We start from the raw sequence: 9,924 nt of genomic DNA on the forward strand, positions 1-9,924 counted from the left end.
CTAATACTTCTGGAATATCTGTTGTGTCATATACCGCACAGGTAAGATTCCCACCTTGATCTGAAGATAAAAACTACAATTAAAAACATGAAAAGTTTCATATTATCCATTGTACCACCACAGTTTGTCTATGGATCTCATGCTGAAGTCGTTTGACCAAAGTTCTTCTTTAAAAATTCTGTCTCTTTGTTACAACTAATAGTCTGGACATGCGCTAATGCTTCATGCTCATCATGGCCCTTCATGCAGTGTAAAGATGATAAACTTTGACCATTCGGGGTCACTATGCTTGATCACCAGTCAGTTTAATGCCCCTGAAACTATTGTAATGAGCTTAGACTGGCCTTGAACTGTGCAGACATGGGCTTAACACATAATAATCCTTTTTCTTCCTAGAATGAACTCTATTCTAACTCCAGTAACTTCAGACCAGCGAACACATAGCACACCTTGCTAAAATTGGGTACGCAGTCATTACACCATACCCCAAAAATGGCTACAAATTGCAATTTATTTTTCAATGACTCATTTACCCACTTGGCTGTATTTGGACTCGGCTGTGGAATGGAACTCATAATTGCATAATTGATCTGTTATCACACCTAAGCCTTTGTTCCGTTTGAGAAAATACAATGACTGGGATGTTTGTCGAACAGATATTAACGTTCATAGCAAGGAATCCGCTCCCCCGCCCTCCTGTTGGCTGGCACAGACTTACACCCACAACGAAAATTTGGCACAAAGGTTTCATGCACCTCATGTGACAGCAAGAGCAGTTGAGTGCCTGCTGAATCTGAGCCGATATATGCATTCCACACGCTCTGAGAGCCGGGATCGGCTAGGCAAAGACAGAGAGGGCAGGTAGCTGCATTTCACCGCTCAAGACTGGGCTCATTGTCCAGCTTCTGTGGGAAACTCGCAATACTTCCTTCAAGGGTGATTACTAGGAAACTTAAGATTTCGTATCAGTGACGCTTCTCACGTTTGCCACAGGAACACACATCTGCCCCTTCATATCTACCAGGCCCTCACATACAAGCATGCGACTCCCTACCTCCCATCCCTAATTTCGTACACATACTCACATTTACACAAAAATACACACAAATGATGAGGGTACCTGGTCTTTTATCACTTGGCCACTTGAACCATTGCAGAGGGTGAGGTGTGAAGATTTAATCCAATCCCTCAGCATGGTCTATGTGCACTCTCTGCAGGGAGGAAGATAAGCTCATTCTGATCAGGAGATAGATGTGGCCTTGCAAGCAAATTATTGTGGTTACTCTGAGCAGGATAATCAAGATTTACCTCTTTATCATTTGAGGCAACTTGTGACTAATCAACTGCTTGTTCAATGAAAAAGCAAAAGCAGATCTCGAAATTCAGTAACCCCAACTGTTTCTTGCATTTCTGTAAGAGAAGTGAAAGAGTATGTCCAAGTCTTTGGTTATGTAAATCTTCTTCATGTAATCAACTGCCTCAGCAGCAAGGACTTCTGCAACAGAAAGAGCATGGAAAGACTGCTGCTCAGATAGAGACTCTTGCACTTGTTGCTTGTGGGATGGGCCATACTGACATCTAGCGGCAGTCTCCATCACAGCTCCACAATGCATTCTTGGAGACGACCTCGAAGCAGTGCTGACATAGACTAATGGCTCCTTTTGCAGCTAATGATGGAGCAATGTGGACAGCTGCTGGGCAGTCCATGGAATGCCAACAGTGACCCCAGGCTTTGGTGGACCAAGAAGAGAGATATTCACTTTACCTCTCTAACTCTCTTTCCTTTACTTCTGCTTGAAATTATCCCTCTTTTGCCCATTCAAAGCTCATCACACCAGTTCCTTTCGTTTCTAAAGGCCTGCTTCTTTTGGGGTCTTTCTTCGGCTCACCTGTATGCAAATTGGCCCAGCATTCTGTTTCATTAATCTGGGAGAGGTAGGGCGAGATAGCAGCAGATTGCTTCCGCCGCGGCAGAATGTTCGCCGCACTTTGGCCACAAGTTAATTTATTACTGGAGGGTTTGGAGGGCCAGGCGCACAGGGGATGTTTGTTAAAGATCCTTTTCAGTGCATTCACTCGGCCAGAGTACGGTGCTTTGAAACCCCCCCCTGCAAAAGAGTGGCCATTCACAGAGAGTGCAGGAAACCTGAGGGAAGAACTAGAGGAACAATTCTGAAGAAAGAGAGAGATTAAGCACGGGGGAGTGTGTGTGTGTGTGTTTGCAAGAGAAAAAAGAGGAACAGAACTAGCTTTAAAATGTACAAAAAAAAGTGTGTTAGGCTGTGTACAATGATTTCAGATACGCTGAAATGAAAACAATCAAGTGAAAAACTTTGCCTTGGAGTAAACTTTAAGGTCTTGTGTTGATCAACTTGACAAAACCTGGATTAAACTATGCATAGTTTACAGTCAGTTGAATATTTTTGAGTTCTGGGAAGGTCCCTAGGTAATGCTGTAAAGTCCTGTTGTCTTCAGTGAAAAGAACACTAAAGAACACCTTATCAGTATGCTACTACTGAAACACACCTCAGCAGCTGCCACTAACAAAAGGCCAGGCAGTGTGAGAAAGGTGTGGGTTGAGCTGAAGATGAGGAGAGCTGAACTTTCTTCTCAGTAGCTCATTATTTACCGCCCTCCTTTTCGACTGAACAAAATTGAGCCGGTCGGACAAGAAACAGGGTACGGAAAGATGACGGAGTGGCACCTGGCCGACAGGTGTTTGGGCTGTCGGGGTCACGGGATTAACGGCTCCGCTCACCTGACTAACCTGAGTGAGGGGAAAGGGGCAGATCCTAAACAGACAGGTGCATCTGCTTGAGCAGTGGTACAAACACATCCAAAAAACCCTGGACCTACAGAGCCGGCCACATAATTACAGCTGGGGAAGCATGTGGATAGGGCTTTGAATTGCAGTGGTGGAGGTGCAGGAGAATAGAAGGGGAGTGAGAGAAGCAGATAAGTTGTCCAGTTTTCAAACCACATCAAAAAATTGATCTGTAGCCCAACTTCATTGTGTGGTTGCAAGGACAACCTCCTTTTCTTCGTCGAAGCCCCTGCCAGAGGGTAAGGACGGCCGTCCTTTTAATCACAGTGATGCCCTGGTTTTCGCTTTCTTTAATTATAGCCTGAAAAATGCGAGCCCACTCAGTCCAAAAACGGGACTTTGGAATTGGGGCCAGGTGCATGGGCTTCAAAGGACTGGGGCAGAGAAGGAGGTAATAGTGGGATGTATGTTTAGTGCTTAAAGAGGCAGTTAGCTAAACCGCCCCAATGAGCACAACACAGCAGTAAAGGGCCATGCAACAGCTGTTTCTGGATCGGTTTCCTTCCATAGAACTGAGGGATCGATTCCTTCAAGGTGTCAGTAGGTCAAGCTGGTTGACGTATCAAGCTAGTAAGCTAAAAGTTTATGTTCTGCCATTAAAAAAAAAGCTGCTGGATGTAAGACTCGGGATTTACACCCTACTAGTAGAAAAACGACACAGCAAGCTACTTGTGAAATAATATTTCGTTACATGGGTTGTATTTCCCTCTTATCTCTCACACAGATTAATCTTATGGCTGCAAGAGCCAAGTTGATGCACATCCAGGAAGTATTCAAGGCTGTATCCCAAACCGCATAATGTGCACTAGGAAATATACCTAGATAGGAACAATCCCAGTGGTCTACTGACATTCTAACAAACGTCAGGCAGTAGAACAAAACTTCTTGGCTGTGCCTTGCTGCCGTGTAGTTCACATATAACTGCATCAGAGACGGCTTCCTGCATCTCCGACACCAATAAACGCAGTGGACCCCAATGTGGTCTGCTGTTTTTTGTCCATCTCAAGGTTTATTGTATTGTGTGTTCTGAGATGCTTTTCTCCTCAGCATGATTGTAAAAAGTGGTTATTTGTCCAGTTTTGTCGAAACCAGTGTCCAGTGTAGCATTGAATTCCTGTTCTTGGCTGTCAGGAGTGGAAATCATTTCGTAAGTAGCTTGCTGTTTTTGTCACTTGGCGTGTTTTGAGATGCCTTCCTGCTCAGCACAACTGTAAAGACTGTTTATTTGTCCAGTGGTAGCTTAAGTGGTTTAAGGCTATGGGTTGTTGATTGGAAGGTTGGGGTTCCAATCTGCCACTGTTAGGCCTTGAGAAAGGCCCTTAATCCTCTCTTCTCCAGGGGGGCTATATCATGGCTGACCACACCTTCCAAAGCTAGGATATGTGAAGAAGAGAATTTCACAGTACTGTAATGTATATTTGACAAAAATAAAGACGACTTCTTCAGTAGGTATTTCTGCCTGCAGAACTGCCACTCACTGGATAATTTTTTTGCACTAAAATCTAGAGACTGGTAAATCCTTTCATGTACACCCCTATGGAGAGTCATACAACAGACAGTTTAGAAGCTAATGATTCTTAGAAACCCTGAAAAGCCGTTTTGACCTTCCCATTTCAAGTCAAGCAAAGAAGCTTTTATTGTCATTTCAACCAGATACAACTGGCACAGTAACGGTGAAACGAAACACCGTTCTTCCAGGACATGGTGTTACATAAAACACAGCCACATAAAACAGCAGAACTAAGCGAAGTGCATGTTCGCAAATAATGCAATACACTACAATACAGTTTTAATGGTTTTTACCTTGCAGCACCAACCAGTACACAGTTCTGTAATGAGTCAAATGCAATAGTAAAAATGCTATGGATGTAAACATTTAACCTTCATAAATCTAGATACGTGACGTGAAAAAAAGGAAGAAAGACCTTATAAGGCGAGGCAGCTGAGTGAGATAAATAACCAGGTAAATAAACAGCCAACAAGGAGCAGGTGAAGCTCAGGAATGTCATCTTGGCCACCTGTCAGCTAGAATTTTATAACCGGAGCCCCAACACGTCGATTTGCATAATTCTTTCATAATCTACTTCTAATTACTCATTAATAAATCAAAACGTCAATCAGCTTTAATACTGTAAGCCTTTAATGCGGCATGAGGAAAAGATCTGCTATAAATCAGCAGAAGAGATTTTTTTTATTCTCTGCCAACTAGGAATGCAGAGGGAGGGCAAGGCCTTACAGGCTGTGAATTCCACAGGTGAACACCTCTGCAGAGGTAGCGATGGGAAACACCTCAGCCATCAGAGAGAAGACAAGATAAGCACAGACAAGCTAACCACCATCCAAATAGTTAACATAATACAGGGCCTCACATCGCTTACACATCTGTCATCACAAGCAAACTGTACATTCCGGTTCGGGAAAGTGTTGTACAGTGTTGGGCGAAGGATCCTGATACAGAAATGCTGATAAACTTCGATAAACCAGTAAATGATTGATCATAATCTAACACAATCACAGAATGAATCACTCGGCATACACAGAGCTGTTTGAGAGATTATTGATTTTAATCAGATTTCAGTTTGGTATGACAAAAAAATGGGACATATATGGGATATATATTTGTTTTCACATATTTCTTAACTATGTATCAACTTCCTAACTGAGCATAAGAAACAAACAGTGCATTGGAAGTGAAAGGGTTAGGGTTAGCAGCTTTACAGAGGTATAGACATATAGAATAAAAATGCTAAATTCTAAAAGTTTAAAATTAAGTTACTATTTATCTCTAACATTTATCCCTATTGAGCAAGCCTGGAGGGAAAAACTCCCTGACATGATATGAGGAAGAAAGCTTGAGAGGAACCAGGCTCAGAAGGGAACCCATCCTCATTTGGGTGACAGGAAATAATGTAAATGTAAATAATCTATTTTCGACAACAGTTTTTAGTCAAGTGCAACTAAGGGCTCCTGAGAAACTAATAGGTCAGCGCAATTTCGGAGCTCATTATAGACTTGATGCTAATTCCTCCCTGCCAGAAGTCTTCAAATGTTTACTGATGAAGACCTGGAATTTCAGGTCAGTAGTGACTTCTATTAGACAAGCAGGTCCTATAAAACCATAAATTTCTATCCTATAATGCAAATAAATGAAATCTGTGGTGAATCTTTTCTTTACTGTGTCTTTTACTGTCTTCATCTTTACTTCTGGGGGATGTCTTTTGTCTTTTGCATTGCTGTTTCAGTAAAAAGAACCAATTTTAGTCTAAAAAAAAAAGGATGGTACAGAAAAAGTGTGTGTATTGTTAATGACATAAATTATAACCACAGCTCTTTTTTTTTTACTTCACAGAAACTGCTAAAGTCTCCACAACATTTTTTTTTATTTTTATTAAATGGCCTGAAAAGAAAGTTAATCGACTTCGGGATGGTAACGTTAATTGTTCTTTGCTTTAGACATCACATGACCCTGTTGTTGATTGTTTTCCTATAACAGCAAGCCATGTTGTTTTTTATTTTAAAGACTGCATTTCTGATTTAAAAGTCCAAAGAACTGTGCATGAGAAACCCAATGCAGGTTTAAAGGCAACCGGCTACACCAAATATTAATTTGTTTTACTGGATATTACTGTTTACATAAGGTGTATTAGTCCAGTGTTGGAGCTCTACAAGCTGCCAAAACGGCTTCAGTGCTCCTTAGCATTGATTAAACATATATACTAAGGGGAAAAGTTACAGTGTAGTTGGCATGGGATTAGTTTTAATGCTGTAGGGGACCTAGTTCCTGTCTATAAATCTGTTTACACATAAGCATATTTTCCCTATGTGCCTTTTATGCTCTATTTTATCTTATTTGTGTCTTAATTGGCTCTATATTTATATTAAGGACAGTCATAAAAAGCATTTCTCTACATGTGGTACTGTGTGATTGTGTAATGAAATGTAAGCTTTAATTCACAATGATCTTCAAGTATTTTAAAGCACAAGCAAAGGCTGGTGGCAGGGAGGTTTTTAATTTTTGTTTCTGGCATAAACTCTAGGTAGTGATTAAAAAAAAAAAAATGTCAATCAATAATGTAATTAGACACTTACCACAGTTCCAGTTCTTCTCATAACCCAAACACTCTTGTGGGTGTGGTCCATTTACAAACGTTTATTTACAGAAATGCAAAGCAAACAAGTCCAAATCAGCTAACTGTAAACTGTAAATGCCAACGGTTACAGGAAGGGCAAGGACAAAAAAAAAAGGGAATGTCCAGAGGACTAGTGTAAGGTCATGCAGCACAGAAGGTACAGTGAGAGGAAATGTGCCTTTAGACTGAATGATTTTCTGCCTGAATTTCCAGCTGTCGCTTTTATAATTTCAAGTTAAAAAGTTTTTCGCTTGTTTGTTTGTTTGTTTGTTTCCTGTAAGCCTGGAGCACTTCCTATTCCTAATGTTGGCACATTTTGTACTGTTATTTCATGTAACATAATACATCATGTTCTACTGCTTAAACATCTAACTTATTATATATTGTGTTTTATTTCTTTTTTAATATATCCTTCTTAATATATTCCTTTTTATTTTGTATTCAAATTGGTTTTGTTGTGTTGTTAAAATACGGAATTTAAAAATAAAATAAAAATAATAAATGGAATTAGCTGTATGGAACAGAAGAAAAATAAACAGACAAGATCTAATTCTATTAAAGTAGTATGTATATATTTTGTTCATTTATTTGCACATACTAGGCTGGGTTTTTATTTCAGCGCCTACTGTATAGAACTGTGTTCATGACAAATAAACACCCGAGTCTTGAATTTCGATTGATAACGTGAGCCAAACTGTAATTGTCTTTAATCGCAGATTGATCTCCAGCATACATAAACTGACATGAAGAACATTTTATCCCAGACTGACTAAATGAGAAGACATGACAGCTTGCACTGAGTTTCAATTAGCCCAATCAAGTAACTATGGCAACCTGCAGTTGGATCTAATCCCTCTAGTGGACATGTGAGGAAGTGCAGTAAGGTGATGTAACATCTACGGACCGGCGAGGTCCCATAGTCTGAGAGCACTAGCAAGAATGCTTCTGTTTTAACACAAAAGTTTTTCATACAAATGATATTATTATCAGTAAAACCTCAAGTGAAACGTAGAATCTTGGAAATATTAGCATGACTTGCATGGGTTATTATGCTATTATTATGCCCCATATGCTAAAATTGCTAAACCCTGCCTTAATCCACCAGCAGCTTTCCAAGGCAACAGAAAGGCCAGAACTTATTTCAATGAAAAACATCAATAGTTTTACTGTTTTGAGAACTGTATTAATAAAAAGCAATAACTTCAACAGGATAGACTTCATCTGAAAACTAGAATGAAACTCTTGGTTACACTATCGTACTTTTTTTTTTTGACTATAAAGTACACAGCAATGGAAGAGAAATGATTTATAACCAGTGTCTCAGATGAGAATGGCTTCTGTTTTGAGTCTGGTTCCTCTCAAGGTTTCTTCCTCAAATCTTCTTCTGCTCATTTGGGATAAATTTATATACTTCTGTATAGCTGCTCTGTGTATGTCTATTGCTTGTGTACTGCTATACAAATAAAACTGAACTGATTTGAAACATTGTGATTTGATGACTACCAATAAATTTGAGGGACGGTGGTTTACAGTTTGTGAAAAGTACTCCCAAAAAAAAAAGCTACAGTATTTGGTCTGGATATACTGACAAATGAAAAGAAAAAAGAAAACCTGTGTGTGATACAAAAAACATTTAAGAATTGTTTTAAACAACTACTTATAGCATTGCCACTATACAGCTACGCTCACACAGTCGCTGTACTGCGAAATCGCCAGTAGGCGTTCCTATTACCGGTTGCCATAGTAACATCAGTAGGTGGAGCAGCTAGCATTTCAAATCTAAATGAGAAATTCTAGAGGGAGATTCGGTGATTGTATATAAAATTCAGAACTGTCTATCTGCATCATATGATACAAGACGAAGGAGAGGAAGTGTGTGCTTTTTGCCACGGATCACATGCACTCTACTGTCTTCATTCCCATTGGTAGTCGCTGCACCAATTCTGTTGCCTCACAGCAAGAAGGTTCTGGGTTCAAATCCCAGGTTCGAACAGACAGGGGCCTTTCTGTGTGGAGTTTGCATGTTCTCCCCATGTCTGCGTGGGTTTACTCCGGGTACTCCGGTTTCCTCCCACAGTCCAAAAACATGTACACTGTAGCTGAAATTAGACTGTAAAGTATACACTGATCAGGCATAACATTATGAGCAGTGAGCGGTGAAGTGAATAACACTGATGATCTCCTCATCATGGCACCTGTTAGTGGGTGGGATATATTAGGCAGCAAGTGAACATTTTGTCCTCAAAGTTGATGTGTTAGAAGCAGGAAAAATGGACAAGCGTAAGGATTTGAGCGAGTTTGACGAAGGGACAAATTGTGATGGCTAGACCACTGGATCAGAGCATCTCCAAAACTGCAGCTCTTGTGGGGTGTTCCCCAATACACTCTGTATTTGAATAAAGTTCGATTTTTCTCAGCTTCAGCGCATCACTGGACACGCCCACATCAAGCTGTCGATGGTCACTGTCGCTCGTGTCACCAGAAGTCACCAGCTCTCATTGATATTGAATGATTTCTGGTAGCTTCGTTGCTGTGAGCATTATGCCATTTACTTTACCAATAATCCTACAAATACTGATCCTGTAACCCAACTGATATTTATAACCATTTAATGTTTTTTTTTTAAATATTATTTATTAAAAAATACAGGAAAAATATATGTACCTTTTTTTTGCAGCGTTTTTTATTTAATTAAACTCAAATCCAATTCTAATCTTATCTATTTGTTACAGGATCGGATCAAATTCATTTTTTCTCAGAAATCTGATCCTCCATTTGTTACCGGTCTTCAGCCCAGTACTGATCCTGTGTATCGGATCAGTGGCATCTGTTCTTACTTATTTAATTGTTTAATCATTTATTTAGTACCAGCTCCCTGTGTTCTTTGCGCTCGGGTGATTTTTGTGACTTTCCAAAGGTTTATTTTATCTTTTCTGACTAAAGCGTTCTGTGAGTAAATTTTCCCCAACA

Source organism: Hemibagrus wyckioides, linkage group LG10, assembly GCF_019097595.1.
Source record: "Hemibagrus wyckioides isolate EC202008001 linkage group LG10, SWU_Hwy_1.0, whole genome shotgun sequence".
Taxonomy (NCBI): Eukaryota; Metazoa; Chordata; class Actinopteri; order Siluriformes; family Bagridae; genus Hemibagrus; species Hemibagrus wyckioides.